The sequence below is a fragment of the Xiphias gladius genome, chromosome 7, assembly GCF_016859285.1.
Source record: "Xiphias gladius isolate SHS-SW01 ecotype Sanya breed wild chromosome 7, ASM1685928v1, whole genome shotgun sequence".
NCBI classification, from domain to species: Eukaryota; Metazoa; Chordata; class Actinopteri; order Istiophoriformes; family Xiphiidae; genus Xiphias; species Xiphias gladius.
The window spans coordinates 22,757,771-22,777,704 of record NC_053406.1 but is presented as its reverse complement, the minus strand read 5'-3'; the positions used below and the strand labels follow the sequence as shown (position 1 = coordinate 22,777,704).

The 19,934-nt window shown below is 38.8% G+C and overlaps 1 protein-coding gene across 1 annotated transcript in view; it reads left to right on the top strand.

Annotated features, from left to right (window-relative positions):
* Positions 1-8,563: 8,563 nt before the first annotated feature.
* LOC120792086 (cell adhesion molecule 2-like) overlaps positions 8,564-19,934 on the top strand; it is a 166,066-nt gene continuing 154,695 nt past the window's right edge. Inside the window, exon 1 of the mRNA XM_040131116.1 lies at positions 8,564-8,613. The gene's annotated coding sequence lies outside the window, so the exon portion shown is untranslated. The remainder of the gene's footprint in view (positions 8,614-19,934) is intronic.

Below are 19,934 nucleotides of genomic sequence, written 5' to 3'. Positions count from 1 at the left end.
TAACTGAGGGATTCGGAACCTGTCTTTGAAACCCGGGATGGTCGGTCACTTCGTCCGTCCGTTCGGTCTTAGGTCCACAGCAGCGCATCTCAAACAAAGCTACTGGTCAGATTACACCGGCATTTTGCCTGAATATTCATGTCCCTCAGAGCTGGTTGGTTGCTAAGGATTTTGGTGGCCCCCCCCCCGCCTGACCTTATGCTAGGGCCACTGCCAGGTCAAACTGTCCCAGGTCCCGGGGCAACATGTATTAACAGCTACCCACCACTTTGCCTGAAGTTGTGGCACAGACGTTCATGGTCCTCAGAGCATGGCTCCTGATCGTTTCGGTGACTCCATGACCTTGCCCAGAAGCAGGCGCAGGCCAGTGTCAGGTCATGGAGTCTGACATGCTATCTTCAGGATTACCGGCTGAAATATGCCATGAATGTTCACAGTACATAGATGGTAAATGCAGACGTTTTGATGGATCCTCAGACCTTTTTCTAGTGCTACCATCAGGCTACAATTTCCATTTTGAAAACCGACTTATTTTTTTCGTAGATTTTTGCTGACCACATTCTCATTCTCGACACTCTGCGACTCTGTCACCTTCCAGCCAAAATTTCAACTTCACACACGTGAGATTTACATACAGATTACGGTTAAATTGACTGCAATTTCTCACTCCTAAAAGGACGAACCCCTTTGATTTGAGCGACCCCTTCGCTGCTCATCTTGTGCCTTCCCCGGGACGCTCGAAGCGTCATCACTGTTAAGGTTCTAAAAATAACAGTCCTCGGTTTGTCATTTGTTCTGTCCAGCTCTTTCATAATGTGACGCGTAATGAACAAGTCCAGCCTCTCGGGGCCGCCGCCAGGGCTTTAGACCTTTAGTCTCGTTGAGCTGAGTTACCATAATGAGTAGCTGTCATTTTTATAAAAGTCATTTATAAGTGACATTTTATTCAGCGCATGTTGAAAATCAAACGTGGCTTTGTACAGAACTGGTCTCATAGTTTGGAGGTTTTATAAAATTCAAATGGTAATGGGCCATGATGCCTGCTCTCCATTCACAATTAAAACCTTATTGGATATGATACTTAAACATAAACAATTTTTGCAGGAAACCTGAACATATATGAATCCGCATGCTTGCGTGCAATCATTTCTTGCATACTTCATGTCCAGTGGGAAAGCTGAAACTTTATCAGAGGAGCCTGGGTTGATTTGAGTAGACAGTTATGCAGTGGAAAGGTCACAGTACACTTACGGAGACACTTCATGAAGCAAGATCCCATTGATTTGGGCAAAGTTTAACCGAGGCAAAGTTTTTCCAGTGTCAAGGCCTGCTATCATGTAACCACATGGAACTGCCTATAGCACTTAAGCAACCACGCAGGCACACAACAGCACGAGTGCTTGTTTGCACATGTGGTGACTGGTGGTGGGTGAGGGGATTGTCTATTTATACAGAGAGTAGATTTGCTAATTCATTTTAATGCTGGAAATGTGTGTTTTTTTTTCCTACAGATTCAGCATCCACCTCAGTTGTACCACCTTCTTTCCTTTTAATCCTCCCGTCTCTCTAAAATACAATTCTCACACTGTTTTGATCTTATTGTATGTGGCCTCAATAACTTTTACCACAAACTACTTTGCCGAAGTGGCAGAGCTAACTTAATGGACTCGAGAAGGACAACCTTGCTAGAATTTACATTAAATCCCTCTCAGAAAAGGCTGATAAACACGCACGCAGACTGAAGAAATATCGTGGCTCTTGAAAATGTTGTCCTTGTCACAAAATAAAACTGTCTGAGCTAAAGGTCACAGAGTGAGTGTCATTCTAAAGAGCCATCTGTTGGTAATAGATGGAACAAATGTGTCACTGTCCACCACAGAAGGTTATGCCAATAAATATTCCCTCTCTGTGATTCACAGATAAACAACAAATGTTTACAGGGATATGCGGAGAGACACAGAACCAAATGACAAATACAGACAGAAATATTAGACTCTAGATGAAGGATGTTAACTTGACAAGCTGAGGCAAGCAGCTGATGGATTTTATCTGAAAGCAATATGACAAGAACAATATACTGTATTACCTGCGCACTCTGTTTGATTCAGTTAAACTATTTTCTCAGCTTCAATGGACGACATAGACCCAATCTACATGTAAAATCCACCATAAAAAACGCGATGTGGGTTTTGCCCGCAGACGTCACCGGACAAAATCCTTAGTTCCGCCAACCTGTGTTTGATCGCAGAACAGTTTGTCTGTCCCCGTTTCACCTGCTTCTAGTGCGACCAGAAGCTGATAGGTTGCCGGTGTGTCCCAAAAAATTACTCTCTGAAGACCCTGAGCTCAAATATTTCCACACCAAAATACTAGGAAAGAAAGAAAAGGTATACGCCAAGTACACAGTCCATACTGTCTATGACACCACACCACGTTTTAGCTTTGCATTTTATAAAATCGATTATGTTGCACGAAGTCAATATAGGGCTAAGTAACACTTCACTAATGATAGTGAAGTAATCTACACCAATCTGGCTGTAACTTACAACAGGCGTACTTCAGATTGTATTGCGCTGTATACTGTAGGAGGAATTGACAAATAGTGCCACTAATGTGACCCCACTTTGTATCACTGTCACAATTTGCACCGGTGTTGCTGTCAGTCTTCTTGACTGTTATGTGACCCCTCAACCTTTGACACAGTCAGAATCTACATGAGAATGGCAGATTTATATTTTTTTTTCATCGATACATTATGCAAACATTCAAAAATTACAATCTGTGGTCGCATTACAGATTTCTGAACAAACCCTGCCTCCATTCCTCCCTTCCTATTTACCCGAATTTCACCCCAAGAAAATCTTGTTCCGTTTTCCCGAGACGCCACAGTTATAACCCTGGGTGGCTTTAATTTATTCATTCACAAGAATTCTGATGATGGCTGAAGATTAGGCTCCAAATTTTTCCAAGTTTTGCACACTCCCTCCCTGTGGTACTAAACCGTATGTCCCCCCACAGAATCCTATTTTAGTCTGTCAGAGATGCAAAACACAATCAAAATGCCAGTTCTGTGTGACTTTAATGGAAGCCCACACAAACAAGTTTCCTGTTCAACTTAATTGATGTGAGTACACAAGCATGCTGCACTCATACCTAGTGTAATGAAAAAATACAATTAGTCTTTCAGAACCTGTAATTATTCATCAAAGCATGATAATGCATCCAAGCTGAGAGAATTACTTCCCAGTGCATGTTCAACCTCCATAAGACATCTCCAAGGCAAAAATTATAGCTGCTGGAAGACAGAAGATGCAGTGAAGTCAGTGAATACTGAATATGTTTTTTAAAAAAAAACAAAAGTATCATGTGAACAGACAGATATAAGAAGTAGAGACAACCTTGAACTGTTCTATGGGAATATTTTTAGTAATTATAACTATACATTTGTCCTTTTTTCTTGTATTTTGGGTTCCTGGCAGCTTTTATATCTTGTAAAATCGACAAAATGATAAGTCTTATAGCTGAGGTTGTACTGAGAAAAGGATGGCAGATATGTGGAGTAAGGACAGTAAAAGCCTAACCCTAACCCTACCCTAACCCCAGTAAAAGGTGCTATACAAAGCCGAGCTTGGCAACAATTACCCGGGAAGAACCTGGATTCCAGAGGGTTTAAATTTCTTTGTCTCAAGAGTGGTCTTCCTCAGCTTCTCCGACATATGACTGCATGCAACCATATGGACGCGGAGCAAGACAGTGCACAAAAAGACCCCGTTATTCAGTAGAAATCCTGGATAAATAAAAGTTAAAAGAAAAAAATGTGTTGGCAATGAATTTGTGTAGGCAGCTTGTGGGCAGCAGCTGACATAAACAGAACAGGTATTATAGTTTTTGTGTTTTCTTCCTTGCCCTGGTTTTATTTGTCTTAAATCGTTCTCTACACAACGCAGGACAAAAGTAAGTAATTACATAAAGTATTAAGGACATAATTTTACACATTTTTGAGGTAGTGCAAAGCAATAGAGTTTCGAGTTAACGCTGAACTTGTGGCATGAGAAAGTTGCTGCACGCCTTTGTTCAATATTTTTGTTTCAAAAAGTCAGCATGAGAGATTCATTTATAATTCACAGACAAAGACGCTGTTTACATGTAAGTAAAGAAAAAATGCTTTTTGAAATATCATTGCAACTGAGAAGTTGACAGTTTGATGTGGAAATGAAATGCTAAATCGTATGCAGTGTTTCTGAGGGTCATGCGAGGAAACTATAACAGGGAAGTACATGAACAAAGAAAATAAAAAGAAGATAGAGAAACTCCAAGGTATTTAAAAATGAGATAAGAAAACGTTATATGGTTAGACCCTGATATTTTTAAGAAATTAAAAAACATTATAACAGATAGCAGAAAAAAAGTGTAAAAAGAAAAAAAAAGTATGAAATATAACTGAGAACTATCAGTTGTTGAGAAAAAAAAACAAAAGATATTTCCTGATGTCGCGACCAAATCGCAAAGCAAGGAGGACAGATCAGTTCAAAATAGAAAAAGTGAAAGAACAATGGAGACCTCAGTCTGTCTTTTGAATCCATATTTGCAGCCCTGACACAAACATATTCTCTGAGAATTGTGATTCTGAATCTGTGTGTAGAGCACTTGATTATGAATAAGATGATGTATTTTTGGATGGGGAAGAACCGCTTGAGCGTGCGTGGACACTGCCGCACAGCAGTGTATGGAGCAACAATATTTTCAGAGGAGCGGGTTTTCAAAACAACAGACATCTCCTGACTCCAGCCGTCAGACAGGAGCAGAATCAGCTCTTCTGTTTGTGAATTTACTTGCATCAATGCAAAATACATCAATCTCGCTAAACATAAGCATACGGCAGTGGTTTGGCAAATGCATTCATCCAACAGCATAATTAGTATACATTTTCTGTGTCTCAAATTGCTGATGATTTCAAAGTCCGCGGAACTGAATATTACTTAATTCCTCATCAGACACTTTAGTCATTTACAAGCCATGAACACCTAAAAATATGCCCTTCACAATGCAATTTCATTCGTACCAAGCCCTCTAAAATGGAGTTACAGTATCTAAATTAAACTGCTCATGCACTCCTATTGTAACGGGTCTCCTTTACGCAAAATGGAAATGTATGATAATTAATGAGAAGTTAAATTAGGTATAGCACTGGGATCCAGGCACGATACAGACAGCCTCCTTCTGTTGGGGATCAAATTAGATGTCATGGATCAGTGTGGTGAAATATTGCAACTCGTATAATTCCTCTGAAAGAAGGACACCACTTCTCCATGAATGCCACCAAAGTGAGAAGGTTAACATCGAGCAATAAAGGGAGCCAGAGAGAATGGGAATGAAGCTAATGAGAGGCGATAAGATTCACTCAAGCCTTCAATTTCAAGGATGGTGGAGCTGGGATTTCAGGAAGGACCTGAGACTGACACGAGGAGAGAGATCTTTAATGAGAGACATTAGACAAGACGGAAACGGCGATATCGGTGTGTATGTGTGAGGCGGCACACAAAGCTTGTGCTGACTGAGCGCACCAAGTACATGAATCTCTTTATGGAGTCGAGATTTCCAAATCATGTGTCATATCAGCTCTCTCACAGCTGTTACATGCAAAGACTCACTTTGTGCTCCCTCTAAATAATCTTCAAGGGTATTGTGGATGTGAGCAGCAAAGTTTAAAATATACGATTCGCTGTGGTTTCCTGTGGTTTGATGTCATAGTTGCTGATGTAGGTTGAGGACGCGAGGAGGTAAGCAGAGACTGTATCGCCACACTCAGGCTTTCTGGCAAAACTCATTTATGAATTTCAGGCGAGTCAGCCCCTTCAGAAGAAGTCAATTGTTAACACCTGACCTCAAAATATAACAAGCCAATGGTTTAAATCAAGCGGCGGGGGCTCAGGGGACGATGTCAAAGAAAGAGGGTGAAGAGGCTGAATTTCAGCTGGTCCTCGGTGAGGGGAAGTCAAGGCTCCTTTAACAGAAACAAGGAGATGTTGGCCGAATAAAGTTAGAGAAAAATAATCCCACCGGCCTCTCAGTATTAATGAAAACACATATCCTGATGACTAAACTCAGTACATGTTGTGGTCATTACTGGCTCTCGTGGCACACTATGATAATATCATTTTACTCTTGGCTTCAGTCCCTTGACGATCGCAGTCCTACTGACTCTAAAGCTTGCAGAGTGAGATGCTGTCTGATTAATGTTGCGAATCGAAAAGGGTGGAGTTCAGAGTGTCAGTCCCAACTCCTGAAACAGCAAAAAGGACAAGGGAATGTTTGGCTGTTAAATACTGGTTGACATTAGGCTCGTAAATCAACATGAGCCACATTTTTATTCGACATTCGGACCTTAAACCCCCAAACAATGGTGTATTGGATCGTAAGTGTCCAATGTATATTTTGTTGAAAAGATGAGATAGGCTTTATAACAACGAATGCGTGTGCTGTATCTAGGCTACGTTTTGTTCAGAGACTGAGTTGAAGTCTCCACAACCTTTCAAGATCCAGCCATGAAACAAAAACAATAATTCTCTAAGGACAAGAAACAAAAGTGGCTCCATACCTAATCGGGGCAGACATAATAGAAGATCATTTCTGTATATTTTAGCCAAAGTCTGTTATTTAGAAAGGCAAAGGACATACTAAAATCTACAAAAAACATTGGTGAACACTCTGAATATTCAGAGTAAAAATATGCTTTGTTTCTTTTTTGTTACAAGGAATACATGAGGTACAGAAACCTCGGTGTGGTACATGAGAATTTGCAGCCCTCTGATCATATTATTTCGATATTGTCTGGAAATTGTGTTTTAACTATGAAGTGATACTGAGTGATTTTTCCAATTTAAGCTGTTCTCCTTTTAAGTTCCTTTCACAAGTGTTGAAGCCCCAAACAGTGATCAATTTTAACCGGTGAACATTTGCATTAAAATAATTAACTTAAGAGGCACATAATGTCCTCCATTAGCCTCAATAGATGCATGAATGCCTTGAAGATCTGAATTCAATTGCGCTCATTAGAGTGCCCATGATTTGACTGAACATGTCCATTGAAATATAAGGTACCTCATAACCTGTTCACTCAGGACCAGCTGTTTCCAACCCAGAAATGTTACCTCCATCAGAAGGCCAACTTAACATTTTCATATTTTAGTTCACCTGACACTTGTCACAGTGGGAGAACATGCTGGTATTAACATGATTCTAATATATGATTAAAGGCAATTACCAAAAGAAAAAAAGCTGTTCAGCTTTTTTGTAGAGGTATCTGTCAGTTTTAATGAAGAAAGCTGAAAATTAGCCTAATTTCTTATGCGCATTACAAATTAACTTGTTTAAATCTGTGCTGATTCTCTTTTTAATCCCGATAATATAATGTTTTCTTAAGTTACTGATATGTTTATGCATAACACTTGAAACCTCCTTTGTGCTTTTTTAAAAAAAGAGAGAAAAAAAAAACATAGACAGACACAAATATTTCCTACAATAATTCCTGGCCTGGTTAAAGCCATATACTCATCTATTATGCTGATCTGTGTACAGAGTGATGCGCGCAGGCAAGGTAATTTAAATAATAACTGAAGTGGTGTAATTATACACTGATCAGCCAAAACATTAAAACCAGTTACTGGTTTTAGTGTTGATGCTGCAGTATGCACATCACATAAATTTGTGAGGCTATTGAACAGAAGCATCAATAAAAGAAAATAACAGCTGCACACTGACTCCAAGCCACAAAATTTATTAACAATTACAACGTTTCCATTCCGGCAGGCTTTAAATGAAAACTTCCATAAAGATCATTTACTGATTGGGTGTCTAGGACACACATACCTATTTTAGAGAAGACAAAAGAACGAGAAGAAAAATGAGAAAATGTGTGTAATTGTTTATTTATTATTTTGTCCTAACAATATATCCTCAAAATGCTGAGGTATGCAATATAATGTAATGCATTGATGTTGCATGAAATCCAAAGAAACCCAGGACATTTACCAACAAATAAATAGATAAATAAATGGTGTTTTAATTCTCCATTACACTAGAGAGGCTAATCTCTATATTTCATCGCTAAAAACAGTTGAGGTGTTAGGCAAGATAAGTAATGCGGCAACATCGCCCAGCCTCCAGCCACCGGCGACCGCACGGAGCTCAGCGTTTCCACACGACCTGCTCTGCCCTGCTTCAATTTATATCCGACGCACCCTTTACAAATGGCGGCCCGTTCAAACCTTCACCGCCCGCCCGGCGTTTCACTCCGCGATGCCGTGGACGTATTTTTACGTTGCCCGTTAAGCAACTCTTTCCTAAAGCTGTTTCTGCCACTTGCTGTCGCGTTTGTTTGTTTGTTTGTTTGTTTATTTGCTTGTTTGTTTGTTTGTTTTGTTTTAAGCTAGCTTGCCTGTGGCAGTCTGACGTTACTTCACGATGGCCTTCCGGGGGATTTGTCCAAGAATGGCGTGGCGCTCCTTCCGCCTTCACTCGGCGGACTTCTGTCGTCCGTCGGGCCACACAGGTGAACCTCGACCCGGCAGCAGGAGCTCTCTGCCCTGCCGTCCGAAGAGTCACTTCAACAAAGTGAGTGCTGCTGACGCTAATGCGCACTTTGTGAGTGAATGCCTTGGCTCTGTTGAGTTGCATTATTAGTAGGCTATGGGGCTTTTGCATCACTTGTTTCCAGTGGCTGAGCTTCTTTTTCCCGTTGATTCTTGCTTGGCACCCGCAGTATGATGCTTTCACGCTGTTGATTTTTGCTGTAGTTGTGAAATTTGAGCGTTATGGCCTGAGTTGGTTAGACACTGCCAACTTGGGTTCCTGGTAGAGTGTAATATTGTGCATTAGCTTTAAAGATAATAATGGCTGGTGGTTTGCAAAGTGCCCATTCGTATGATTAATAATGGCTTTGATGGAAACTCACCATGGCTGTTGTCACACAATACGCAGTCAAAGTCACATTTCGTCGACACCTTCCTTTCATATTCGGCAAAGCCCTGGAAATATTTCACCCATTACGAATAGGTTTAATTTAATCTAAACTGCTGAGCTCCTGTTTTTTTTTTTTTTTGTTTATTTTTTTTTTTTGTAATGAACATTTTATGGAAGGTTTAATACAGAAATAAGTCAGACAGGGGTCGATTCACATAATCGGAGAACCATCAAAACTTAATGTGCACTCACTCAAACACAGACCAACACTGACACTTTCTCCAAGGATAAGCACAACAGTCCATTGATAACACTGGATTACCAAGTTGACCACTAAGTTACAGATAACTAGTTGGCGAGAGGGCCCCACGTAAACTTGTTTTGATCAGGCTTATACAGTAAAGAGTATGTCACTCTCTCATAAGCAGCCAACTGTGCTATTGTTGTACACCACTATTCCCAATGGGGCGGGCTTTTCTTCCTCCAGTGTCTCAGTAGCATCCGTTTGGCTGTTGTAAGAACCAACATAATCCATCTCTTTTTGAAGGAGGAGAAGTCAGAGTCCTGGAGCTCAGTGGTTGAGCCCAAGATAGACAGTTCTGCAGAGGAACCTTTTGTTTAGGACTTCAAACGCAATCTCTTGGATATTGCTGCTGCTGCACTTAGTTTTAGTCATTGCTGACGTTGTGGCTATATCAATACTGATGGTCATCTGCTGCTGTTGAAACGAAATACTCTAGCTTCACGTGAAGAGGCTGTCTATGCCGTTTTGGGATTTTAATATGAATTTATTGAGATAATAATTTTGTTAGCCTGCTGCTTCAGATGGATTGGTGGTCTTAAGTCTATCCATCTTAATTCAGTACATTATATATACACCACAATGGTTGCAGAGCCTTTATTGAATGACCACATAATGGCCCACACCGTAAATTCCTTATAGTCTCTCTCTGGTTTCTACTATGCTCACCCCAGTGTATGGGTGTGGCAAGTGGCGAGGCCAGAGCCTAGATATTATCAGAATTTAAGATTTTGGGACATGTGTTTAAAGAGGTACTGCGCACTTAAGCATGTTTTTTTTTAGCTGTAAACAAAATGATATGACTGTACTGCAATTGAAAACACATCAGTACTGGTGCTTACATTTCTTACCAAAGTTATAAAAAATCAGCATTGGCTCAACACGCCCCCTACTGTTTTAAGTCATCCTGAACCTTGCAAGGCCAATGCTGACATAGAATCAACTGTTTAGGACTTATTTACGTCATGAAATTTATATTTTAAAAAAATGTTAACGTCCTCTAATCAGAGGTGGGTGGCCCACCTTTCCCAGCACCCGTCCTTGAGTGGGCACCGAACTCATTACATACTGATCAAGACCCATTATTCACAGGGGTTTATGATGTTTTTTGCAAATGGCAGCAGGTCCCTCAATGGCAACACACTGCTATGTACATTTGCAATTGGCATTTTTAGAGTGCTATTCTAACTAGACGCTTGGCTCTGAGAGCTCCAGCTTCTGGCATTACTGGGACTGAGGCCAATGGCTCAAATTGTACAGCATGGGACCACCATGGTCCTCCACCACACTAATGTCTGCTTCAGTGTATTCTGGAGGCAAAAAGACTTACACCTCCAAGTGCCATCCTCAGTGCCTTGAAGTCACTGAGCATCTCTTGCCTCACACATCCATGCCCCCCGCACCCTCTTTCAGCTCCTTGCCCACTTTTGACCATTTTTCAAAACGATGGAGTGGGTGGAGTTAGGCTCACAGCTGGGGGAGAAGTTACACTTTAAGTTTAAAAAAAAACACTACATAAAATAATGTAATTTCAATAAAACATGACATAAAGCCAAAAATGTTTTGAACAACAAGTTAAAAATGATAATGATGAATCTTTTCTAGCCCTTGGTCTTCTCGTAGGTTGTTCAAAAGCCAAGGAGTGTGATATCAAAAATCCCCCCAACTTTTCGGTTGGGTTTATATGCCAGAATGATACACAAAGCTGAAGATATAGCTGGCTATTTTTCAATTTGTTTTGTTGTGACAGATGCTGTTCTTACCAGTGCTTGTCAGTATTTTAAATGTAATCAATAAAGTCTTATGAGGGTTGAGTTGGTAGGTGGTGAAAAGATGCCCTGATAAGTTGTCATTGTGGAGCGCCACATTCAAAGGGCTGATAACAAATCTTGTTTGCAGAGGTTAACATCAGCTTATTTCAGTAAAAAGCATGACTGCACTCTTTTTCTACCCTTTTGACCTGTTTGTCCAAAATTAAGGTTTCTGTCAAATACCACTACTCAATATTTTTATTTCAGATCAAACTTCCTAGTTCGTTATGAGTCAGATTTGCAGAGATTGGAGGGCCCATTGGATTAGTTTTTCAGTTGTTTAAAAATTGTGGCGCTAACAATTATCCTATTGCTATACTTATCCTATACCTATAAATCTGTGTCCTGTGCCAGGCCATTTAAAAAAAAAACACCCAGAGAAAGAGAGAGACAAAGAAGGATACAAAGCTGGAGATACAATCAAGAAGCCCTTAGTTATATCAGCAGAAAAAGACGTTTTGTTTACGGATGTTACTGTCAAGTGGGAACATATACAAGGAAAAAAAGATAGGACCTAAAATTGAACCCTGCGGGACCCCGCAAGTTATGTCTGATGAGGAGAATGATAAACTGCCTACAGAGACAGAAAAGGTTCTATGGGAAATGTAGTAGCTGAGCCAGCACATTGCTGTATTTCTCATACCCACCCAGAGCTTGAGGCAGTCAATTAAAATTGCATGATCTACAGTATCAAAAGCCTCACTGAGGTTTATAAGGATTAAGATCAAACTTTCCCGAGCATTCACTGTTAGAAGAAGGTCATTTGTTACTTTATGAAGGCCTGTCTCAGTGCTATGTAGCACTTTAAAATCGTACTGGAGTTTTAAGAAAATGTTGATGTATCTCTCAAAAAGAGCAACAGGTTAAAAAAAATGATCTTTTTTTTAACCCTATTGAATAAAAAATATGGAGATATAGTAGCTATAATTTCTGTAGACCATGGAAGCGAGATGGGGGTTATTTGAAGCAAGTGAATTTAAAACTGGACAGCAGTCCAGTTGAATGGTAGATAAACAAAGAGCACCAAATAAGGCTTTTGCATCCAAATCCAAGTTGTCAACTGTGTATTATATACGATATATTCAACTTTAAAAGCTCTTTTGAGATGGGGCCTGAATATCACAAAGAATAAACTACTAAAATAGAAAAGCACTGGTCAGGATTTATAATCTCATGCTTTCAACATTATATTAAATAATAGTGAACCATCAGTGCCATAACTGGTACAATGGTTAACTATGACGTCTGTTTCTCTCAGAAGGACTCTAGAATTATGACAAGTCTTTCGTTATGCCATAAAAGACAGTCTAATATTGTCCATTTAAGTTCATTTTATGCTCTCACACTATAAAAACCTCCTTCTGTGGCCTCATCCTACCATTCAAATTTGCTGGACTCCCTTTAAAGAGTTCCATTACAAAGACTGACATATGATTATCTCCACAAATTTCAAGTTCAGGTTTGTAAAAGGTGAATTAGTTGTCATTCCTTCTTTGCACTCTGAACCAATTATTTGGTTGCAAGGCCTTTTTGAATAATTTCAACTAGTTGATGAAGTCAAAGGAGGGTGAATTTAATGCCTAAGTGCTTTCAAACAGCCATGAAAAGGATTTAAATTTTTGACTTTTTGTCATTTAATAAGAGAAACAAAGTCAACATGGCAAAATAAGTACTAGAAACAAGTACACAGGTTCTCAGTGTTTTTGACATTTTGTCATTGTTCTTTGTTTTTACATGCCTCGATAGTAATAGTCCTTGGAAATGCCACAAAGACCTTTGAGAATATATTCACAGAGGTACAGCTAAAAATAAAAAATCTGACAGTGGGTAGGTGCATAATTTTAGTGGTGAGGTGAAGCTGTAACATGTACAACTGCTTTGTATTCATATTAACAAATACGCTCTAGTTAAACTATACTTAGGCCAAAGGTCAAAACACATCATCATGATATCTCTTTTTATCGTATCTGGCTTTTTAAAGAATAAAAGAAGAATAAAGACTCAACAAGGTGCTAAGAGTTTCTGATTCAGTTAATAACTGTATGAAGCAAAAGCATTAGCACTTAAAAATGTCATCCCAAGACCTAATTTCTTTGAACAAATATCACAACGTTCCTGTACAATCACAACAGGAAACGCTAAATCCTGAGGTGTGTTTGGAAATTAGCTTCTACTTGAATAGAAATTACAATTTCTGGGATGACCTTTATATTTTCTTTTCCCTTTAAAAGCTTTCTTTTAATAAGTTTAAACATTGCTGAGACACTGACATGTAGGGATAGAACTGCAGTTATAATACACTGATCAGCTGTTAAACATTAAAACCACTTACCGCTTTTAATGTTGTTGCTGAATGGTGTAACATTGGTGAAATGTAAAATTTAGTATTGTACAAATCATCACGTATCTACATATCCATACTTCCTTGCTGGGAGGTTCCTATCCCAGCATGCACTTTCCAATAAACAGGGAAACACCCTTGACAGGTCGCCAGTAAAACTTACTCATTGCATGTCTTTGGACTGTGGAAGAAAACCTGAGAACATATCATGAAAATAGGAAGAACAAACAAATTTAACACAGAAAAGGCACTTTTGATGTCTTATTACCTGATCTTCAGGTTTAATAGATGAGCTTAATGCTAGTTAATGTCTTATGAACAGGTTCCTGTCATTGTCTTTACCTTGATAATCATCTGGAATCTAATTTGCTTCTGTCTTCCTCCAAGGCTGTGTAGTGAAGATTACAATGTAGTATAGTTACAGAGAGTCTAAAGATGAAATTCATCGACTTAAATGTAATTGTAGTGGGAAGCACTTGGTCAATGTAATATGTTAGGTGCTTGTTTTTGGGTCAGTACACTTAGCTGTGGGTCACAGATGCCGGACCTGTTAGAATTGTTATAGATAGGATTTTTCATGTTCTCCTTGTCATGTCTGTCTGAGCTTTTCACACTTAAAGGGCTCTGGAGGCCCATATCACTATGCTTGTTCATGTCGAAGAATGAAGCGCCTCAACACAAGGTAAGTGTACAGGCCAAAGTTGCACCACTACCTCTTTGAAGTTGGCAACCTGTTTTGTGGTTTTAGCACAGTCTTTTATTTCGTGTATACAAATATGCACAAACATATTGAAATTGGTTGCATTCACATCCTGATCACAGGGGGCGCCAACCCAACCGAGGTGCAATGTCTGCACAAGGTTCAGTAGTATGCCCTACAGATATCAGTTAATCATCTGTTTAATAAGACGGCCAACCTGAGTAATTAATGTGAAATGTGCAGGTATTATGGCTGTGCAATGGTGTTATTGTGTAGCCTCACAGGATTTAGATGGCTTGTAACAATCACTTCGCCATGGGCATTTGGAAACACTGTGTAGTGTGCAGTGTAGAAAGCACAAGTTGCGGTTGTTACATTTTGTCGTATATATAAATGAACCATGTAAAATTTCCACAGTGGGGCTCATAATTCCCGCCGTTTGCATGTAGGGGAAACACTGCGGGGTCTATCCACAATATTTAGGCTAGTGAAGTGGACATCACAGATGAACGGTAATGTGCTGCTGACAGATTTACTCATGAGACCGGCCTAACCAAATCAGACCTTTACAAAACTGGGATTAAAATAAATTTAAAAAAATAATCTGTGACTAATAAAGAACAACGCCAGTCTCGTTTGGAAAAACTTATCTTGTCTGGGTCTGTTTTGCATATAGTACTAATAGTGGTTAGATGTGGTGAATGATTATATATAGGTAGATAATGAGAGTTTTTGTAAGACAATTAATTATTCATATGGGGAAAGTCACACTTTTCAGAAAAATTTAAATATTATGATTTAGCGTACATAGTTCAGTGTGGACCTGTGTTTGTAGAAAAGTTTTTCTCAGCGCTCTGGATAAGAACCTGCATTTGTAGTAACTCTTGCAGACAATGAAAAGACGCTGTAGTTAACTGAGTTGATTTTATGGAAGAACCAGCTAATTTTCTTCTTTTTATTTTCCTCTCAACTGTTAGGAATATTAGAAATAGGTTCTTGCTGCATACTACGTATTAGTCAAAGATCAGAGGAGTATATAGGGCTTTTAATGTTACATTTGCATCCCATTAATATGCAGGTTGTGCATTTATGGGCGATTGGGCACACATTCACAAATGTACTGTGTCTGTAACTGAGTTTATCAGTAAATCTAATCTTAAAATTAAACTAGAAGTTGATTTGCAAAATGTTGTATTATTTTCTGTTTTTAAATGGTAACCAAAGTTGTCACTGATGGGTTGACAGTGTTTGTAAATCATACTGAGTCTGATTTGTGACAGTTTTCAATCAAAAGTCAATAAAGTTATTTTGTGGCCTTCAAAAAACCTCTCTTTGAGATGATCTCTGTCTGAAATGAAGAACTGTGATGCTGGAAATATCCTGAAATTTTATTCTCATGCGTTGCGTTTCGCATGTGAAACTGCATGTGAAATGTATTTGTAAGTGAACTTTGGGGCACAGTTATTTAAACAGAACCGGTTTTATGAAACATTTACAATGTTCTTTTATCCTTGCTAACAGTAGAACATCTGATCGCACAAGAATAAATCAAATTTTAACTTTGTAAGGAAAATATTGTAAATAAAACAGGATGGATTTAGCCTTTAGTGATGCTATGTATTCATTTAAAAACAGCAGAGTCTAGCATTTTTAAATTGTGTAACAGAGAAATCAATATTTTATACAGTATGTGATAAGAGGTAAAAGAAAAGTTACACATGGTAGCTCTTAATAAATGTGCAACCATGGCCTAAAAACAGTCCAAATTCCTCAAATACATAGCCATACTATACTGTACAGAGCATGTGTGTGTGCGTGCGTATGAGTGTGTGTGAGTGTGTGTGAGTGTTTGAGTGTGTGAGCGAGTCTCTGCTAACATCCCAATTAATGGTGATGGCATTGTTCTGCAGATGAGGTGAGAGCAGCCCATTATATGTCAGTCTGACTTTGCCTTCTCCTCTCAGTGCCCTGATAGGGCTCTTCTCTTTGCAGACCTGTTTTGGGGTAATGCCACAGATGGTGATGAGCCTGTGTAATCCCTGTAGATTTCCACGGTTTATAAACAGCAAGACAAGCAGCAGGTCCCTCCGATCTGAACAAACACTTCTAAATCAGGTGGTGTTTATCGTGCCTGTTTGGGGTGGAGGCTGTAATTATTACAAACAAGAGCAAACATGCAAAGAGAAATGGATTTCACAGATCTAATTGATTGGGGGGAAGAGAAGCAGATTTAGCTGCTATACCCAGCTCCCTTTCCCTGCCACGGTGCTGCATGAGACTATTAGATTTATTATAGTTTATAGCACCTGAAGTATTCATCATTTCGAATGAGATGCATTCACAGCGATACAGGTTGCATTTCATTACCTAGGGCTAAATCTGAAAAACTTAAGCACAGTTGGAAATGGCTCACTGCTATGTACCTCACAGAAAACGACCGATTCCTGACTCATGATAGTCGAGACCACGAATCTAACCCCGAATGCACAGACAGAGAGAATATATTGAGATAACTGACAAATTCCTTGGCGAAATGAAATGCTGCACATGCTGAAAGTAACATCAGTGTTTGCTTTCTGTCTGGCAGAAGAATCACAGCATTTTGATGTATTGCCTCACCCCTGCGGAAAAATACATTCTTTTTGTCAGGTGAATTCCTTCCCAATTTTCTAGGCAACAATACGAAAACTGGGAAACTGGTTTGATCCATGACATGTTGACATTTCATTTGGAGAAATCAATCAAAATCTACCCGCAAAAAGGGCACATGAAATGTGTCAAATGAAACTGCTGAAATCAAAAGTTTCATGGGAATGGTTCTGGAATATTTATCAAGTAAATGAGATATACCAGAGTGCCACACAAATCACAGGAGAACTAATCAAGATTTTTTTTTTTCTTGCACTGTTAGTGAGAGGTAATACCCAGGGGAAATTATTATCATCTGCAAGGCTAGTTTTGTTTTCTGGTGCTTTAATGTGAAAAAATTAACTGTATGAAAATCACAAATTGGTAAATCTATTTTGACAGGATGTGACATTAAAAATCCTTTCATTGTCGGTGTTTAGTGCTGAATCACAGGCTTAATGTTAGGTATGCTTTTGTTTTTGGAGTTCACCTTGTTTTACATGTACAGTGACTAGAGAGTCATCTAAAATTAGCAGCACAGTTTGAGAAACAGCAGGTAGTGCACCCTACTAATAGACTCTAGAGGTGAATTAGCGATTAGCTGAAAAGGCTAATTCACCTCTAAACCAGATGTCTTTGTGAAAGTGAAAAAAGTGAAATTGTAAATTGAACGCACAAGTTCTGAGAGAAAAATGTGTTGATTGGACCAAAGTAAATGTGCAGTCACTGTAAAATATTCCACTTTGAGTACATGTAATATATTTGGTACCAAAATATGATGAAGGTTAATCACTTTACAGGGGACATAAAACTAGAAGATGAAGTTGAAGTTTAGAATTCGAAGTCCAGGTCATTTCTTGTACTTTGTAATTCTCGGTGAGGTTTTTACTGGGCAGAGTGCCAACTTGTCCTCTGGGGTCTGGCATTGCTGCCCTAGCAGCTTTGTTTTGACCAAAGAGGACATGCCGAAATACTCTCTTTAGGGGAGAGGTGCTAATGCCTTTCTAATGGATCTGGCGTGGCACCTGTCAGGTCTGCAAACAAAGCCACGGTTAGCATACAGCACAACAACAAACTCCAATCACCCTGGTGTGTTCTGACAAGCTGTTCGCAAAACACCTCTTAAAGTTTCAAACAGCTAAAACATGAGTGCACTCTCAAATTCTGGGTAAGAGTAAAAATTCAAACATCAGCAGGCTGTTATATACTGTATTAATTTGTCAGTGGGGTAGTTTGCTTGACCAAAAACATCATTATACAGCTTATACTCTGGATTCTCAAGGAGCATCTATTAGCCTGAATGCATGTTTCCTTACATACCATCACTTATTTATATCAGTTTATTTTACTTTGATGTGAGCAAAGCTTGTAATTGCGTGTACCTCAGTCATCATGTTTCCTTGATGAAATTTTCATCTATGTATGAATTATGTATTACTTATGCATAATGCACTGATTGAATTTCACTTTTTCTCCAAAACAAAACTTATGAAAGTAATTTTTTCAATTTCACTTGGTGGTAACTTCCATATGTCTGATGCTTGTATTTAGCAACACTGGAAACAAACAACATACTAATTCTAATTTGCAAACACTACTGGTCGGATAGCGTATCTCTCAGTTTAGTGTGTTGACCAGAGTGTATTTCTGCACCCACATGAATAACACTGTTCAGGTTGAGATGTTTTACAGCAGTCTTTCAGAGGTTTGCAAAGAGTGTATTAGTCATTACTTTAAAAGCCTGAGGCAGGCATTAGAGTTCTTAATACACCGATCAGCCATAACATTACAACCAACCGTGTGTGTGTGTGTGTGTATTTATATGTATATGTGCATGTATAGGGGTTTATATATATGTATGTATGTATATATGTATACACATCTACATATATGTAGTCATATAGATATAGATAGACATATATATATATATATATATATATATATATATATATATATATATATAGACATAATTTTTGAATTTTTTCAGTGAGAGCAGATATGATCAGTTAAAGGGTATGAAATTCATGGGTACTATCATTCTCTATCTACTTTTCATTGGAATCATATCATTATGATATTGTTGTATCATTTAAGATAACTATTTTGTCTAAACTGGTAGTCTCAGGCTCACTGCTATTAAAACCCACCAAAATTGTTTTTTGTTGTATATTTCTGGTTGTACATATGTGAAGAGATTTGTTTGCTTGAATTAACATCAAGTGAACACAGTTTTATTTAAACATAAATCTAATTATTATATATGTGATTTTGCAGACATTTACCACACTGTGATATACTGTAAATTAGTATTAAAAAACATTTCTTATAGATGTTATGGTATGTATTTCAGCCATATTGCCGGGGATATAGTGGTATGAAAAAGTGTGGGAACCCCCGGTCAAAATTTCTATGTTACTGGGAATAGTTAAGCGGGCAGAATATGATTTGATTTCCATAAGGCATAAAGTTAAAGATGACACATTTCTCTAATATTTTAAGCAAGATTACTTTTTTACTTCCGTCATTTACTATTTCAAAATAAGAAAAAAGGAAAAGGGTCAGATACAAAAGTTTGGGCATCCTGCATGGTCAGTACTTAGTGACAGCCCCTTTGGGAAATATCACAGCTTGTAAAGACTTTTTGTAGCAGCTAAGAGTCTTTTAGTTCTTGTTTGAGGAATTTTCGCCCATTCTTCCTTGCACAAGGCTTCCAGTTCTGTGAGATTCTGGGGCTGTCTTGCATGCACTGCTCTACTGAGGTTTATTTAAAGATTTTTAATGATGGTTAGGTCAGGGGACCGTGGGGGCCATGGCAGAACCTTCAGCTTGTGCCTCTTGAGGTAGTCCATTGTGGATTTTGAGGTGTGTTTAGGATCATTATCCGGTTGTAGAGGCCATCCTCTTTTCATTTTCAGCATTTTCACAGACAGTGTGGTGTTTGCTTCCAGAATTGCTGGTACTTAATTGAATCCATTCTGCCTTTTACCAGTGAAATGTTCAACGTGCCCCTGGCTGTGACACAAGCCCGAAGCACGATCGATCCACCCCCACGCTTAAAAGTTGGAAAGGTGTTCTTTTCATGAAATTCTGCACCCTTTTTTCTCTAAACATAGCTTTGCTCATTGCGGCCAAAAAGGTGTACGGCATCTGTCCACAGGACTTGTTTCTGAAATGCATCAGGCTTGTTTAGAT